This window comes from Ctenopharyngodon idella, chromosome 6, assembly GCF_019924925.1.
Source record: "Ctenopharyngodon idella isolate HZGC_01 chromosome 6, HZGC01, whole genome shotgun sequence".
In the NCBI taxonomy this organism is placed as follows: domain Eukaryota; kingdom Metazoa; phylum Chordata; class Actinopteri; order Cypriniformes; family Xenocyprididae; genus Ctenopharyngodon; species Ctenopharyngodon idella.
Window position 1 is genome coordinate 33,891,020 of NC_067225.1, and position 19,017 is coordinate 33,910,036.

The 19,017-nt window shown below is 34.5% G+C and overlaps 1 protein-coding gene across 3 annotated transcripts in view; it reads right to left on the reverse strand.

Moving 5' to 3' along the window:
* The window catches only part of LOC127513884 (neurexophilin-2), a 201,389-nt gene that overhangs the window by 98,734 nt on the left and 83,638 nt on the right, over nt 1–19,017 (reverse strand). Inside the window, exon 1 of one of the 3 annotated variants that reach the window (XM_051896028.1) lies at nt 10,210–10,393. The exons of the other annotated variants lie outside the window; for them this stretch is intronic. The gene's annotated coding sequence lies outside the window, so the exon portion shown is untranslated. Of the gene's footprint in view, nt 1–10,209; nt 10,394–19,017 lie in introns of those variants that run through there. 3 annotated transcript variants of the gene reach the window in all.

Genomic DNA, 19,017 nt, shown 5'->3' on the forward strand with positions numbered 1-19,017 from the left:
ATTAAGCATCAAATCACTATACTAAATGATTTTCCCATAGAGTTAAAAAAAAAAAAAAAGTATAATTTATTTATTTAATTCATCATATATATATATATATATAATGAATTAAAAATAAAATATATTAATTGAACAAAATTATAATTAAACACTTAATGTTATAATTATATACTAACAAAATAATATATAAAATATCAGTGTTATATATATATATATAATTTTTTTACATACTCATATACATACAATATTTCATAAATATTACATGTTAATTTTACAATTAATATACAATTCATTATAATTCTTATATAAAACATTTATAATAATATAATATATATAATACATGTATTTCATAAAAATTAAATATTCATGTTATATATACAAAATTAACAATTAATATATATTTTTATATATACATATATACACACACACACTAGTATATATACTATGTAAAATATTTTGGAAATATTATATATTCATTACACACACACACACACACACACACACACACACACAGTCAAACCAAAGATTATTCAGACATTTTTGATATATTTTTACTAGTGCGTTCAGGACATTATAGTTCATTTCTGTAAGTGAGGATAGCAAAATAAAGTAAACTGTGACATATTATACTCAAAAATTCTTCATACAGTGGACTACCAGTAAAACTGATAAAAATTTGGAACCAAAAATTATTCAGACACTTTGACCTGACCATGTTTTGCTTGAGTGTTATCTGACATAATGAAGATGATTTTTTTCTGACACAGTTTAACTCTGAGATCTTGTCATATTTTATTACCATTTTTTTAAACTATAGTGAATAAACTGTATTAATGAATGAAATGTTCAAGGTGTCTGAATACATTTTGGTTTGACTGTATATATATATATAATGTTAGAGATGCTCAGACTAGCAGCAGAAGGGCAAGTCTATGTTGACAACACCTTAGAATCAAAGATTGTATTTTCATATTCTGGATGCAAAATATGACCTGTGTGAGCCAAGAAGCTCTCGACAAGACCAGAGCGATCTCAAGCGTGAGCCAGTGATTATTCATTCAGTCTCAATAGCGGCACACACCTGATCCCTGACACACACACACACACACACGTCAGCACTCTCTCAAGACACTCTTTATATTTAAACATTAATACGATCTACAAAGACTGACACGACTGCAGTGTGGTGAAATATGAAAGCTAAAAGAAAGACGAGAACGAATACAAGCGCAGACATGATCCGGTCAACTCATTTACACACAACCTCATTCATGAAACACGTAAATCGTCCATAAATCCATTCTTATGCACATTGCTGAATGAGTCAATTTATAAAGGAAACGATTTACGCTGACATTTGTTCTGCACCAGAATACAAAACAACAACGATTATTATTAAGTCACACTGTACTGCACATGCAGACAGAAACACATTCAGTCAAACATTATTGTGTTTATATGAACACTAACCCTTAGTAGAACCAATAGTGAATTTCACAAGGCGAGGGTTACCATACTGTACGCTGACAATCTACAGTTTGAAAGCACAGGACGACTGAACGGCAGCAATTTTCCTCCACAAGAGGAGATTCACACAACATGTCAAAAACTGGAGTAAAATAAACCCACGTTTGAAGGCCGAGCGTAATGGCTGTGATTATGATAGTAGAACTCAACGCAACTGTCTGTGTGAAAATAAATAGCATGAGGCTTTAAAACACATCAATGCAATGCAACAACTCCAGCGATTGATTTTTTTTCACAAGTGCATCAGTGATAAAGGTCCATAAATGGAAGAGAGACTCTGAATGACCAGGAACGTGATGCAGGTCTGAATTCAGCTGGTCGATATGAAGTGATTGTTATTTCTTTGCACTCATGGCGCCTGTGGATGTGAGAGAGCGAAGGGAACAACGAAAGCCAAGCGTTTCTTCTGTTATTCCTGTAATAATTAGAGCATTAGTGTCTGGTTGGGAAGTGCTACGTGTATTTGATCTCACACCTGAGAATTTGGTAATATGAGGGCGAAACGCTCAAATGCATCTAAAAGATTCAATTTTAATAGAATCTTGATCTCGACAGAGAGAGACAAATCTCTGTTTGAGTCTTACAATAAACAGTTTTATTGTGTCGGGCCGCCACCTGATGTCCAATACAACATCTGGCTCCTAAAACACAAGCAGAAGCAGCACCGATACAGGTGATCAGAAGCGAACATCTGTGATTCCAGCTCTTGGGAATCATCTGTCCAGCTTCAGAGAGCAGATCTGGGAACGCTTATCTCACATGCACTAAATATAGACGCCTCTGGATGTCGTCCAGACACTTCTGGAGCAGGAGGGTTTCCATCTAATTATCAGACAGAAGCCTTTCCAAAGAACAAACTGAAACGGCGTCTCAAAATACCGCCCTGCTGTCACGTCTGCGTCTCACGGAAACACTGAGATCAGTGACAAACTATGATGTTGGCTTGATAGAGCCTGGCCAGAAAGTTTGAAATAGATTTAAAGGGGACCTACTGTATAATGCCCCTTTTTACTACTGTAATGTAATATAACATGTGATGTAATATAAGTCTCTGGTGTCTCCAGAATGTGTCTGTGAAGTTTCAGCTCAAAATACCCCACAGATCATTTATTATAGCTTGTTGTAAATGCCGTTTTTGAGTGGAAGGAAAAGCTGTTTTTGTGCATGTGCCTTTAAATGCAAATGAGCTGCTGCTCCCCGCCCCACTTTCCAGAAGAGGGAGGAGCCTGTACAACTCACGTACAACACTCACATGACATTGCAGTTCTTCTTCATCATGAAAGTTTATTATCTGCATTCATTTTAAAGCCATATCAGTCTAAACTTCTGGTTTTCTGAGCGCACAGAACGTCAGTGAGCATCAAACTAAGCTCTCTTTCACGTCTTATTGCGTTTAAACTGTCAAATACACACAGTTCACATAAATACAGTCGGTTATGTCTGTGAACATAAACAGCAGTGAAAGAAATCACATGTATGTGTATTAGATCTGTGTATTAAAGTGACAGCAGCGTAATACTGCTGTATCTGCTGTTAATATGAATCAAAAAACAAAAGAAAAACAGAAAATCGCTCACTGCTCTTGACTGAATGACTTTAGTCGCTTTAATAAGAATACATTTTTCACTTGAATGCTGCTGTTAAATGCTCTGGCGAGGAAATGAACATCCTGGGCGGGGTCTATGCTAATAGGGCGGAGTCTGTCAGCAGTTGTGGGTGTGGCCTAAACAATGTGACGCCACACTGCATAAAAGCTGTAAATGGCTTATTCTGAGACACTGCTTATGATTTATGGGGGATTTAAAAAGGAGTGGGTGGATTTTTACCATTATAGGGTGGTTGTGCACACAGACTGCTGACACATTTATGTTTAAACAATGTGTAAAAGTGACTTTTCCATAATAGATTCCCTTTAAAAGATTGAAGTCTGAAGGTTTTCAGCTTGAAGTTTGAAGTAGTTTTAAATCTTGAAGTTTAAAGGATTGGAAGGCCATACACTCTAAAAAAAATCCGGGTTAAAAACAACCCAAGTTGGGTTGAAAATGGACAAACTCAGCGGTTGGGTTAAATGTTTGACCAACATGCTGGGTAGTTTTATTTAACTCAACTATTGTTTAAAAATGACTATATTTCTTGCTTAAAATGAATCCAAAATATGTTGGAAATTAACATTTATTAATATGTTTAAACAATAAACATTTATTAAATTGCTTATTAATAAATGTTCACCTTTTGATTATTATTGTTGCCTCTAGTAATTATTTGTCTGATTTTTAATTTCCAACATATTTTGGGTTCATTTTAAGCCAGACATACAGTCATTTTTAAACAATAGTTGGGTTAAATAAAACTACCCAGCAGGTTGGACAAACATTTAACCCAACTGCTGGGTTTGTCCATTTTCAACCCAACTTGGGTTGTTTTTAACCCAACAGTACGGGTCATACAATCAGGAAAATAGATAGATGCATATTCTGAGTGGTTGCTAGGAGGTTGCTAGGGTACCTGGGGTGGTTGCTTTGCGGTTGCTATGGATGGTTGCTAGGGTGTACTGGTTGGTTGATTGTTTATGTCACATGTCCATAATATGTGTGCGGTCCGTCCCTCAGACGAATCAGAAAAGCAATACTGAAGTCATTAGTGTTAACTAGCAGCGGTAAAGCCATCGAGCACTGACCTATCTCTGACTCGAGCCATCAGTCCACACTGATTACGCTTTATTACCTTTAAGGTGCTTAAGAGGGACTTCTTATCAATTGAATTAAAGACGCTCGTTCATTGACGAAGAGTCTGTACCTGTTCCTTTAAGAAGATCTGCTCACAGTTCAGATAAACTCCTCTATAAAGTGGAGAACACATCGAATTTTGCACTTAATTCACAAGATAATGATCGTTACGTCATCATAAAAAATGTATACAATAGATTATAATCACACAAGATGTTTTAAACGTATAGATCTTTTCTTTTGACATCTAAGAGGTCATCATACTATAAAAACATAAGAACTCCTCGTTAGTCTAAAAACAGCTTTTATTGGAACCTCGACTCGTTTACTGCTGCTACACTTCTCATGATTAATTAATTAATTAATGAATTAACACCCGCAGTAGTAAAAATGTAGTAAAGGTTTTCAAAAGAGCTCCACATCTAAATTAAAGTCTTAAAGGAGACACGCCCATTTAAATAGTGTGTTTAAATTAGAGATAAAAGCAGCACTTTTTATTTCTAAATTATGACCATTTTTGATGTATAAATCCTACATTATAAGTGCCTGAGGAAACATTATAAAACAAACAATGCAGTTCATGACGCCTTTAAGAGAGCTTTCTATGTAAAACCATCACAATAATTCATGCACACAGTACAGATTAATTTAAGTAAATATTCACTGATAATCTTTCCATTGGTCCCCACGTGTCATGTGACTGACTGCAATGTAATATTTGGCGAAAATGCACTGGAAATATGATCAAAGCTAACAGGGAACGTTCTGGCAAGGTTCTCTCAAAGTTATGAACAAATTGTTGTCAAAACGTTAGCACAAAAACACTATTTATGGAACGTTTTTTCTGGAATGTTCTAATTGGATGTTCATCTAACACTTTTTAAATGTTACTAACATTCAAAGAAAATTCAAAAGTAACATCCTATAATGTTTGAAGAATGATACAATGTAATGTTCCCTTAATGTTCACATGACCAAGAAAAATCATTTTGAATGTTCATGGAATGTTAGTGAAACATTCTTAGAATATATTTTAGAATATGTCCAAAAAACTTTTTAAAAAAGAACATATTAGAACATTTTTGTTAGCTGGGATGTGAGATAGAATAACAGAATTTTTGTAACTTGAACCAGAAGAATATTCAGAGATCAGTTCTCTCAGGAGGATGAAGGACTAAAGAGGGTCTTTAACAAAACTGCACATTACTGACGCCAGACGAGGGAGTTTCTATCTCTGCATGTTCTGATCGTTCTGCTGTTCTCCGGTGTTCAGTGGAGCAACATCTCCACATCTGCTGAAATATACTTCACTGAAGAGCCTTCCTGCATCAGATTTACAGCAGTGAGATCTTTATAACATAAAATGCATATAAATATCAATATCTGCCAATAATAGTATGTCTTAGTAAGATGACATTTAAATGCTTAGATTATGATCAAAGCTCTGTAGTTTTAAAACACATAATGCAATACAATGATGAACAGATAACCCTTCCTCAGAAGCCTGATGATCATGACTTTTCTAATAAACGATGGATAATCAAGTTGCTTCAGTCCAGTTGAAATATTACTAACAATATCAAAGTTATTCTAATGTTTACATGATAAAAATCAGTGCAGATTTCAGATCAGAAAGACACGAGCTGTACAATTATACTAAAAGACTTTTACTGGATAAAACAGTCTAAACTATCGATCAGAGACAGAAGGACTTTTATTTTTATATTTTCAGATTTTCAGTTAGTTTTAGTAATTTTGTTGTCCAAATGCGCTTTCGTATTTTTTAAAAAATTTCTCTTTAGTTTTATTTTATTTTATTTATCTAATATTTATGTTTTATTTCAGATTTATTCTGATAATTTAAACACACTTTTCTTATGATTTTGTCATTTGTTATTTTTTCATATTTTTATTTAGCTTTATTTTATTTCTTATTTCAATTAGTTGCCACCCTAATATCACATTTTCTAAGTTCAATTATTTTTTTATTTTATATGTCAGCTTTATTTTGATCATTTTACCACACTTTTTTTAATGATTTTTATATTTAAGTTTTCTAAAGACGGCGTCATTATCGTTTAGTTTCAGTATAAGAGTCAGTATTATTTTTTATTATAGTATTTATTAAGATTTTGAATTAGCATTTATTTTTTATAGTTTCAGTTTTTTAGTTAGTTTTAGTAATTTTGTTGTGCAAATTTGCCATTTTTTATTAGTTTTTTTATATTTTTAAAAAATATTTCTATTTAGCTTTATCTTATTTTTTATTTCAGTTTGAACTTAATTTTTTTATTTCAAATAGTCGCCACCCTAATCCTTAGTTTTTTGAAGTTTAAGTATAAAGACTTTTAAGAGTTTCAAACTCTCAATCAGAGACAGAAGGACTGGAGGAGACTGCGACAGGTTTATCAGATCATCTTCATCATTTAGAGGCCTTAGAGATTTACATATAAAATATGATACAGAAGCTTTATAGGGTTAAGAAATATTCCCAAGAAATATTAATGCAGATCACAAGCTTTACATGCCTTCAGGTCATCTGACCAGTCTAATATCAGCACTCAATATCTCCATCTATAATAAAAGTCCCACACCTGATGACAGGTCACGTTTTATCTGTGATCTCCACTTGAAAAGGTCTCCGTCTCGTTCTTGCTCTAGAAGAACCAACAAAAAGACAAATGGCTAAAACGATGCGGTGACAACACTGGGCGTGATTCTTCTTTTTCTGTGCGTGTGTGGTGGCGTTTGGTTAATAATGCCCTGACCGTTTCATTATAGTAATCAGAGAGCGATCGGCTGGCGCTGGCAGAATGAGTGAGAGCCCACACACTCGCCTCATTAACTCACACACACACACACACACACACAACAAATTGGAATTGCCTTTTGCGGTCGGTGGCCCCGACAAAACACACACCCCCCCCTCCCTCTCTCTCTCTCTCTCTCTCGTGAAGAGCCGTATCTCTTGTGCCATCGTGTCTCGGGCGCTCACATTACTCCTACATCTGCGACGGGGCGGCAGAGAGAGAAAACACAAAGAGAGACGGGTCATTCCATGCTTATGTTGTAATTTGAGCTCAGCGTGAAATCAAAATTGACTCCATTTGCATTTGCACATTTGGCCGAAACATCGCATTCACGGTTTATGTTTCATCATATCGTTCATCCACCGGGAATATTTACTTCAGTGTTTTAGAGAGACACAAACCAACACCATAAAACAAAACTGAATTTTCTGTACCTGTTGATACTTACTGTCACTTTTCCCTCCAAAATGATGTCACTTCCTGGAGGGTGATGTCATTAACCCTGTAAAGCCAGACATATGAATAATCAGAAAAAATCTTTTTTTTTTTTTTTTAATTGAACAGTTTACTGAACATTTAGAAAAAATATAAAAGATCTAAAAGAAAAAATAAGTTTGCATATGTGTTTTTTGTTGATATTTGATCCATCAGGCTTTTATGGCTCATATAGTCTGATATAGTGAGAATATGGAGGAAAAAACATGAACATGTGACTCACCTTCATCATCCGCAGACGTGAGTTTGGACTCATTATCATATTCTGATTCCTCAAGCGCTTTACAAACACCATCTCAATCGCTTCATTAGTACAAACGTCTTCTTAACCGCTCACTGGAGGAACTGCAGACTGTTTTTGGCCTGTGGGAAAATAAAAACACACACGGTTCGTATTAGAAAGAGCAACGACACACTTTAAATCCAAGTCTGTCTAGGCAAATGTCAAAATCTCCATCCTGAGCAGATGAAGCGCTCGAGCAGACGTCACTTTGATGAAGCGCGCTGCATTTACACATGATTGACAGCTGTCACTTACGCTATCGGCCCAAAATAACGACATGGAGACGCCAACTTCAGCAAGAGGAACAGAACGTTTCAAAATGAGCAGTTTAGATTCAATAAATGCTGCTTCTAAAGTTTAATGAGTACAGTATTAAGTATTTAAGATCTTCTATCACAATATATCAAGGAAAATGTGATTCTTCAAGATATGAGCCTTATAAAGAACCCAGAAACCAATATAATCATAATTTTAACACTTTTCTTGTGATTTTTAAGTTTATGTTTTCTAAAGACGGTGTCATTATAGTTTAGTTTGAGTTTAAGAGTCAGTTTTATTTATTATTATAGTATTTATTAATTTTTTGAATTAGCATTTATATAATTTTGTCATCTAAATGTGCTTTTGTCATTTTTTATTCAGTTTTTATTTTTTTAAAAATATTTATTTTTAATTTTATTTCATTTTTTATTTTAATTATTTTATCTAATATTTGTTTTATTTTATTTCAGATTTATTTTGATCATTTTAACACACTTTTCTAATACTTTTTATTTTTATTTAGCTTTATTTTATTTTTATTTCGGTTTAAACTTTTTTATTTCAATTAGTTGCCACCCTAATACTACATTTTCTAAGTTCAATTATTTATTTATTTTTTTTATTTCAGCTTTATTTTGATCATTTTAATACACTTTTCTTATGATTTTGGCATCATTATGGTTTAATTTGAGTTAAAGAGTCAGTATTATTTATTATTATAGTATTTATTAATATTTTGAAATAGCATTTATTTTTATATTTTCAGTTTTTTAGTAATTTTGTTGTCTAAATGTGCTTTTGTCATTTTTTATAAATTTTTGATTTTTTTTTTTAAAAGATTTCTATTTAGCTTCATTTTATTTTTATTTCAGTTTGAACTTAGTTTTTTTTATGTCAAATAGTTGCCACCCTAATCCTAAGTTTTTTGAAGTTCAGGTTTTTTTTATATAAAATTCATATTTTGTTTGATTTCAGCTTTATTTTGGTCACTAAAAATCTTTTATTTTGATTACAACGGATCTCCAAAGGATCTCTGCAGAAGCTTTTATCGTTCAGCTCGTAAAGCTCAGGACCTTTAAGCTCAGTGACATATAATACGACTCCGCAGCAGCAGAAACAGCCACGGCTTTAATATCCAGCACACCTTCCCCTTCAGTGACACTAATGTTAGTCCGATCGGCCGAGCGTGAGGGCCTGAACACACACACACACACACACACACACACACGCTGCTTCCTTCCTCTCTCTCCCTCACCGACCGCTGTGACTTATAGCAGGAGACTTCAATAAGCCAGCGGCTAATGCAATTAGAAACAAAGAACACTATTTATTATAGCGGCGGCGCCGGAGCCGCGGGCCGGAGGATGCTGCATGTGTGTGGAGATCAGGAGAACTGGACACATTTCATTACGAGAACATATTCAGAGAGAAACTGAGACTCTTGTTGGGCTCTTGAGTCGAGGAATATTTCAGGAGATTAAAAACATCAAAAGAAAACCTGATGATCAGAACAACCAGTGACGTCATGCACTCGTTTCATTTATTAATTCATTCAGTTGATTTCCAGGTCACACGCATACTGACACAATGTGCATCTTGAAAGGGTGGTTGATTATGATTTGACTTTTTTAACTTTAGTTAGTGTGTAATGTTGCTGTTTGATCATCAACAACATCTGCAAAGTTACAATGCAAAGGGAGATATTTTCTTTTACAGAAATCGCTTTTTAAACGGCTAGTAGGGACTACAACGAGCTTCTTCCTGGGTTAGTGACATCACAAACTCCAAAATTTACATAAACCCCGCCCCCGAGAACACTCAACAAAGGTGGTGAGGCCATGTTGGGCTGCTTTAGAGAAGAGGAAGAGTTGTTGTAGTAGAGTGTTGTTGACATGCTGTCATTTTACGGCGGACTGCTTCACAAACGAGGGTCAATTCAACACAAAAGATTAACATGACGGCACATGCTAGTGGATGAGTTGAATCAACTCCACAGCAACTACATAAATTTATCCACTAACCATTCAGAAACGTCTAAAAGTTGTAACTTCTTCCTGAGTCTCTCCATCAGTGTCGACTCCGGTTTGAACAATGTAAGGCTGAACACCGTTACTGACAATCCTCATTTTGGCTGCGTGAGATTCTCCAGCTTTGTTGTTGTTGAGCTGTTAAAGCTCCGCCCTCTTCTGGAAAGGGGGCGGGAGCAGCAGCTCATTTGTATTTAAAGGGACACACACAAAAACGGCGTGTTTTTGCTCACACCCAAATAGAGGCAAATTTGACAAGCTATAATAAATGATGATAATCGATGAACACTTCTGATGCTAAAGAATCATTGAATCAGAGGTTTGAATTGATTCATTGATATGGATTCACTGAACTCTCGTTTCATTTTTCTTTTCTTAAAATCAGATGTTATTAAAACAAACATCTGCTTCTGTTAAATTTAAACTAAAACTATTAAAAATAATGTTTGGTAATCAGAATAAAGCTGAAATAAAATCAAAGAAATATTAGATAAAAACTTGAACTTGAAAAAACAAACTGAAACAAAGTAAGTTTAAGTTGAAAGTAAAACTGAAATAAAAATAAAGCTAAATAGAAATATTAAAAAATAAAAATGACAAAAGTACATTTGGATAACTAAATTACTAAAAAAACTCAAACTAAAATGAAAACTGAAAATATAAAAAAATATTTTAAAAATATTATATATTATATATTAAACATTAATAAACACTATAATAAGATATAAATAATACTAATATAACTGATCTAGTCTAGGAAAGTTAAATATAATATTATTATATATAATATATATATAATATTTTTTACATGACTATCTTAAATTGATTGTGAATATATAGTGATTTTTGGATTAACTGAGATAAATCAGAGAAAAAAGCTTTTGCTTATATTTGATCATACAGTGTTTGGTTTCTAGGAGCAACAGGTCACTTTAATGAATTCATTTCAAACTTATCTTTTGTAATAAAGGATATTTTTACCGCAGGGACATCGTTCAGCGTCTGATGCTGGAAGGTGACCCTGTGTCTGTGTGTGTGTGTGTGTGTGAGTGTGTGTGTGTGAGACGCTAACAGAGCAAAGACTCCGACAGCAGCCACCTGGAGAGAGAGAGAGAGAGAGAGAGCGAGAGAGAGAGAGAGAGAGAGAGAGAGAGAGAGAGAGAGAGAGAGAGAGAGAGAGAGAGAGTTTAGTTTAGTTTTAAATAAATCAAATTACTACAAACTGACTAACCCTAACCAAACCCCTAAAGGAAAACACACACACACACACACACACACACACACTATAACGTGTCTCTCATTACTCATGCAATTAAAGAGCTCAACGGCCACATAAATAACCATCCGGCTTCATTCCCGGAGGATCTCCAGACAGACGGAGGAGGAACTCTTACACACAGGTAAAAGGTCTCAGACGTCAGCACAAATCCACGTTCAGCTGATTCCAGATTTCTACAGACAATGAGAGAAGTTAATGTTAGGACTGTTGAGCAAGTTCAGATTCAGCTCTCTGTGAATGAAGAAATGCTTTCAGACTTTGACACACTTTCAGATTTTACAATCTGCAATGAATGAAACATGAAGACTGCATCTGAAATCACACTGTAGAGCTGAACAAGAGGGAAAGAGAACAAAGTCAGAACTCATAGTACTGATGAAACTGTAGGTGAACTGATGCTGGTGGTAGGTCACATGACAGATGTAGTACTCGTGATTACAGGTACTAGACACATTCATACTATATAAAACATACTTTTTTAATGCTCACATTATCCAAAAAGAAGTATCTACTCAGAGAGTACGTGATTTAAGATACAGCCAAAAGGTTCTGGGGTGATTCTGCAGACGTCCAGCTCCGCCCACTGCCCCGCCCACTCCAGCACAGGTGTCAATCATCACAGTTAATGCAGCTGTTCTCAACCTTTCTGACTTTATCCACAACAATATCTACATCATCCACAACGACACTAGAAGGCCTGACAACTCCCAATGAATTCTTCCAGAATTTCTCCATTTATGATTTGCTGGATAAATTAAACACTTTTAATCACAATTCCTGCCCAAAAGAAATGTTTTTAAAGCTTGGAATAACTAGAAAAAGTAACATTCTTTATAAAAATGGTCAAGGAGTTAAGAATAAGAATTAATATAAGGAATATTTTTGGCTCACTTGCTTGTTTTGTCTTATTTTAAATCATTTTAAAGGTTCTGTGTTGATTCTGCTGCTTTCCAGGTTCCGCCCACTGCCCCGCCCACTCCAGCACAGGTGTCAATCATCACAGTTAATGCATCAGTGTAGCTGTTCTCAACCTTTCTGACTTTAAGGCCTGACACCCCCAATGAATTTGCTTAATTTTTCCAGTTGTTTGTAAGATTTAAGATATTTTAAAATACTTTTCACTCACAATTCCTGCCCAAAAATATTTTAATTATGATATAAAATGTGAAATTATGACACACTACGCCATAATTATTCAATAAAAAGTCCTAATTGTGAGATTAAAAAGTTGAAATTATAAAGTTGAAATTATGAGATAGTTAAAATTATGAGATACTACGTAATTATTAAATAAAAAGTAATAATTATGAGAAAAAGTTGAAATTATAAAATGTTGAAATTATGAGATAGTTAAAATTATGACATGCTATGTAATTAGTACATTAAAAGTAATAATTATGAGATTAAAAAGTTGAAATTATGAGATATACGTCATTATTAAATAAAAGTAATAATTATGAGATTAAAAATGTGAAGTTATAAAGTTGAAATTATGAGATACTACATCATTAAATAAAAAGTCCTGATTATGAGATTAAAAAGTTGAAATGATGAAAATTTGAAATTATGACATAATAGTCAAAATTATGACATACTACATCATTATTAAATAAAAAGTCATAGGCTAATATGGTATAAAAAATACGGAATAACTTGAAAAATATAAAAATGACCAAGGAGTTTTAATATTTCACTAATTACTTTTTCAGGTCTAGAAATCACACTTTTATAATCAGGGTACCTCATTTATCCAGGTTTCCCCAAAAACGTGAGAATCCTGGACAGAAAAAAAAAAAAAAAAATGACAAAAGAAAAATCATTTAAATCAAATAAGAAATATCTGTATTTTCAGCTCATTTAAATGCTTTTGTCTTATTTTAGACCAAAATAAAGTTCTGGAATGTTTTGGAGAAACTGTATTAAAATTCTGAACAAAATCTGACAGCTAATGAAAGTTTTACCAAAACACGTTTGTGTTGTTCTGTCAAACAGAATGTAAAGAAGAGAATATATTGAGCTTCAGATTCAACCTAATGTTTCCTGACGGTTCATTTATAAATGCACAGATGTACAGTAAACGCTGTATAGTCACTCTCTCACACACACACACACCAAAATCAGTGTTCGAGCAGCGCTTCATCTTCTTTCATTATCGGACCCTTGCGAGGCTCTTCCTGACAGTCCAATTCCTCACCGCTGCCACACCGTCATCCCTAATTCATTTTTCTCTTCCGCAATTTATTTCCGCCCCTGACCCCGCGCATAAAGAGAGACAGTATTGTCTGATCTCAGTACAGACAGACTCCGAGATCGTCAGTAGATACATCTTCATCTTCACGTGCCTCCAGATCAGCCTGTCAGAGTGCTTTCTGTAACAAATACAATTAGTGTCTCTCACTGCTGCTTCTGAACGTCTCGCGCTCCACCGAACTCTACAGAACTCTACAGAAGCCGTTATTAAACTCTATAGCACTGAATACTGCAAAACATCATGTTCTTTCTCAGTACCTTTCTCTTGTTTTCCAGCACAAATATCTAAACATTCGTAAATCAAGATACACTTACTGGAGAAGCAAAATGACTGAAAATAAGAAGAATTAAGAGAAATTGAAGTGAGTTTGTGCTTAAAACAAGAACAAATATCTGTCAATGAGGTCAGAGAAATAAACTTAAAGGATTAGTTCACTTTAGAATTAAAATGTCCTGATAATTTACTCACCTTCCATGTCATCCAAAATGTTCATGTCTTTCTTTCTTCAGTCGAAAAGAAATTGAGGAAAACATTCAGGATTTTTCTCCATATAGTGGACTTCACTGGGGTTCAACGGGTTGAAGGTCCAAATGTCAGTTTCAGTGCAGCTTCAAAGAGCTCTTCACGATCCCAGACGAGGAATAAGAGTCTTATAGAGAAACCATCGGCCGTTTTCTAAAAAAAATAAATAAAAAATTATATACGTTTTAACCACAAACTAATTCTTATATACTTGCACTAGCATATTGTATATGACAATTTAGTTCAAACTTTGACCTGTGGAGGGCAGTAATACACTTAGCAGCATCTACACTGCCGGAATTCTACAAGAAGAAGAGGAGGAAGAGAGCAGTGCAAGATGATTATTGTGGTTAAAAGGTATATAATTTTTTATTTTTTTTAGAAAATGGCCGATGGTTTCTCTAGATAAGACTCTTATTCCTCGTCTGGGATCATGTAGAGCTCTTTGAAGCTGCACTGAAAAAAAATTTTTTTTAAAAATTGAAATTATAAAAATTTGAAATTATGTGAGTCAAAATTATGACACTACATCATTATTAAATAAAAAAAGTACTAATTATGAGATTAAAATGTTGAAATTATAAATTGAAATGAGCTAGTCGAAATTATGACATACTATGTCATAGTTATTAAATAAAAATTCATAATTATGAGATTAAAAAGTGGAAATTATAAAAATTGAAATTATGAGATAGTCAGAATTATGAGTTGAAATTATGAGATTGAAAATTATGAGTTGAAATTGACACTACATCATTATTAAATAAAAAATCATAATTGAGATTAAAAAACTGAAATTATAAAGTTGAAATTCACATACTAAGACAATTTTTTTTTTTTGTTGTCATAATTATGATATAAAAATGTGAAATGACATACAAAGTCATCATACTAAGTCATATTTATTTTTATTTTTATGTCAATTATCTTATAAAAAGTTAAAATTATGAGATAAATTATCGAAATTATGACTTTCTAAGTCCTAAATATGGCTTTTTATGTTACAATTTCCAACTTTTATGTTATAACTATGACTTCTATGTCAAAATTTTGGATTTTTAATTTCATGATTATGACTTTAAAGACTAAGACTTTTTTATCTCATAATTATGATTTAGTATGTCATCATTTCGACTTTGTATGTTATAATTATCATTTACAGAGGCATGATTCTTATGCAGCGAAAATGTGCTTCATACAAATGTGTCAACAGACATTTTTCAATCAAATGTATCTTGATTTAAGAATGTTTAGATATTTGCACTGGAAAACAAGACAAAAATACTGAGGAAGAACATCACTTTTATAGTGTGAGAGGTCCTTCAGACTCTTAATGCAGTGTAGAGCTGGTTAGCTCCGCCCACCCGACACCTCATTGGATGAAAGTCACACTCCTCATGTATATTAAACAGCATTTACTCACACTCATGTTCTTCCAAACCTGTTGGACTTTCTTTTGTGGAACATGAAGATTATTTAAAGAATTTATTTGGTTCCCAGCATTCTCAAAAATATCTTCTGCAGAAGAAAGAAACTCATACAGGTTTTGAATGATATGTGGGCGTGGAAATGATAAATTTGGATGAAACAGCCCGTATGAACTGTGTTTGGTTGCTTTACATTCAGTCCGTCAGTCGTTTCTAGCCTGCTCTGGTCAAACGCCTGGTTTTGTAAGACGCAATAACATCTAATCAGATCAAAACAAAGAAATTTCATGAATCGACACTGAATTACATCTCATGTTTTCCATCTTGAGATGAGTGTAACTTCAGAAAGGAATCACACACACACACACACTGAGTAAAATGTGTCAGAGGGGATGATTTCGAGCTTCTGGCACGTTTTACATTTGAAGGGGGAGAAGAAAATCTATATTTAACGTTTATTTAATGTTTGCGGCAGACAAACAAGCTGAAATGTGCAGCCGTGCAGCATGAAAACACGCCACCCATGAGGACGATTTGAAAAAACACTCACAAATCACAATTATGAGCAGAATACAGATGTTTACTGACTTCAAGCAGCAGAATATCGTTCACTGAGACTCTGAATACATTTACAACATGATGAAAATTACTCCTGTTGAATCTCATCATGCTCTCAGCCTCTCTGTGCCCCATTTAAGAGATTTTTATTTGTTATTATTTCATTTCCAGACAGGCAAGAGTGGACGCAGGATACAATACGAGACAAATCAGAGAATATTAGACTGTGTGATCGTCCGTCGGTGCCTCTTAAAACTGATGTGTGTGTGTGTGTGTGTGTGTGTGTCCAGAGCAGCGTTATTTTACTATCATTGGTATATTAAAAATAGTATACTACTATATGCTTTTATATACTATTATTAATATTTTGAATTATATTTTATTTTTATATTTTCTGTTTTCACTTTAATTGTGTTTTTGTTAATCTTTTGAATTTTCATTTTAATTTTAGTTAGTTTCAGTGATTTTGTTGCATTTTTGTTTATATTTTTAATAAAACTTTATTTTAATATTTCTGTTATTTTAATTTTATAGGTGAAGTTTTAGTCATTGTGTTGCATGTTTTTGTTAGTATTTTGAATTACATTTTATTTTTATATTTTCAGTTTATATTTTAATTTTTGATAGTTTTAGTCACTTTGTTGCATGTTTTTGTTAATATTATGAATTACATTTTATTTGAATATTTTCTGTTTTTATTTTATTTATTTATTTATTAATTTTAATTAAAGTTTTTGTCATTTTGTTGTGTTTCTCATTTTACATCAGTATTTGTTTAAGTATTATGTTCATATCGTTTTTAAGTTTTAATTTTATTAGTTTTAGTTAGTACTTCACCTTTAAACATAAAATGAGAAAGCTGCAATATAAAAATCAAGTTTAAGCTTTATTTTATACTGAAATCTTCCTCCTTCCATAATTTGCATGCGTGCATTGGTCATGTGACACTCAAGAACCAATGACCTGCTCACTCTCTGCTTTCAATGTATGGAAAAGAGCAGCGTGAACATTCTGCTGAACGTCTCTGGAAAAGAAAGAAAGTCAAACAGGAACTTCTGAGGAACGACTGAGTAAATGATGACAGAATCTTCATTTCTGAGTGAACTAACCCTTTAATTTCCTTCAAGCATCTCTTTACACATTCAGAACTCACACACCTGACACCCTGATGCATTATGGGTGAAGATGCTACCAGACAACACCTCTCCAAAACTGCTTACTTATCGACATTCTTTTAATATCGGCCGAGAAATTCTGCAAACGCGTCACTTTCTGCCTTTATCGGGTGTTTGGAGCGCAGCGGGAGATAAGAGCGGATGGGTGACATTATTCTCACTGAGAGCGGGATCAATGCCGAGCGTTAAAGGTGAAAGATCACCGGGAGAGTAGCCACAGCTAGTTAACGTAATGGCGCTGTGGACGGGACGGCCGCACGGAAGCAGATTGAGCGAGACGGGTCGGCTGGGAGACGCATTTAGAGGGAAAACAGGACAGAAGCTACCAATTCAGAGAGGAGCCGTGCAGAAGGATACCGAGCTGAAAAATATCTCTCACACACACACAAATGCAGCGGCCCGCGTGCACCCATCACTTCAGTCTAAAGCAGCAGCGTGTGTCCGAACCATCTGCTGCGCTACGCAGGAAAACAACTCCATGCTAAATGAGAGAAGAGGGAGGAAACAGGAAGGTGAGGATGTGACGGGGTCCGTGTCTGAAAACAACTGTGAATTTCAACATTTCACCTCAAAATCAACAGACAGAAATGTGTATATATTGAAAATGGACAAACCCAGCAATTGGGATGTTTTAACCCAGCGAATGGGATGTTTTAACCCAGCGATTGGGTTGTTTTAACCCAGCGATTGGGATGTTTTAACCCAGCGAATAGGATGTTTTAACCCAGTGAATGGGATGTTTTAACCCAGCGAATAGGATGTTTTAACCCAGCAAATGGGATGTTTTAACTCAGCGAATGGGATGTTTTAACCCAGCGATTGGGTTGTTTTAACCCAGCGATTGGGATGTTTTAACCCAGCGAATAGGATGTTTTAACCCAGTGAATGGGATGTTTTAACCCAGCGAATGGGTTGCTTTTAACCCAGCGATTGGGATGTTTTAACCCAGCTAATGAGATGTTTTAACCCAGCGATTGGGAGGTTTTAACCCAGTGAATGGGTTGCTTTTAACCCAGCGATTGGGATGTTTTAACCCAGCGAATGAGATGTTTTAACCCAGTGAATGGGATGTTTTAACCCAGCGAATAGGATGTTTTAACCCAGTGAATGGGATGTTTTAACCCAGCGATTGGGATGTTTTAACCCAGCAATTCGGTCGTTTTAACCCAGCGAATGAGATGTTTTAACCCAGCGATTGGGATGTTTTAACCCAGCGAATAGGATGTTTTAACCCAGTGAATGGGTTGTTTTAACCCAGCGATTGGGATGTTTTAACCCAGCGAATGAGATGTTTTAACCCAGTGAATGGGATGTTTTAACCCAGCGAATAGGATGTTTTAACCCAGTGAATGGGATGTTTTAACCCAGCGATTGGGATGTTTTAACCCAGCAATTCGGTCGTTTTAACCCAGAGAATGAGATGTTTTAACCCAGCGATTGGGATGTTTTAACCCAGCGAATGAGATGTTTTAACCCAGCGAATAGGATGTTTTAACCCAGTGAATGAGATGTTTTAACCCAGCGATTGGGATGTTTTAACCCAGCGAATAGGATGTTTTAACCCAGTGAATGGGTTGTTTTAACCCAGCGATTGGGATGTTTTAACCCAGCGAATGAGATGTTTTAACCCAGTGAATGGGATGTTTTAACCCAGCGAATAGGATGTTTTAACCCAG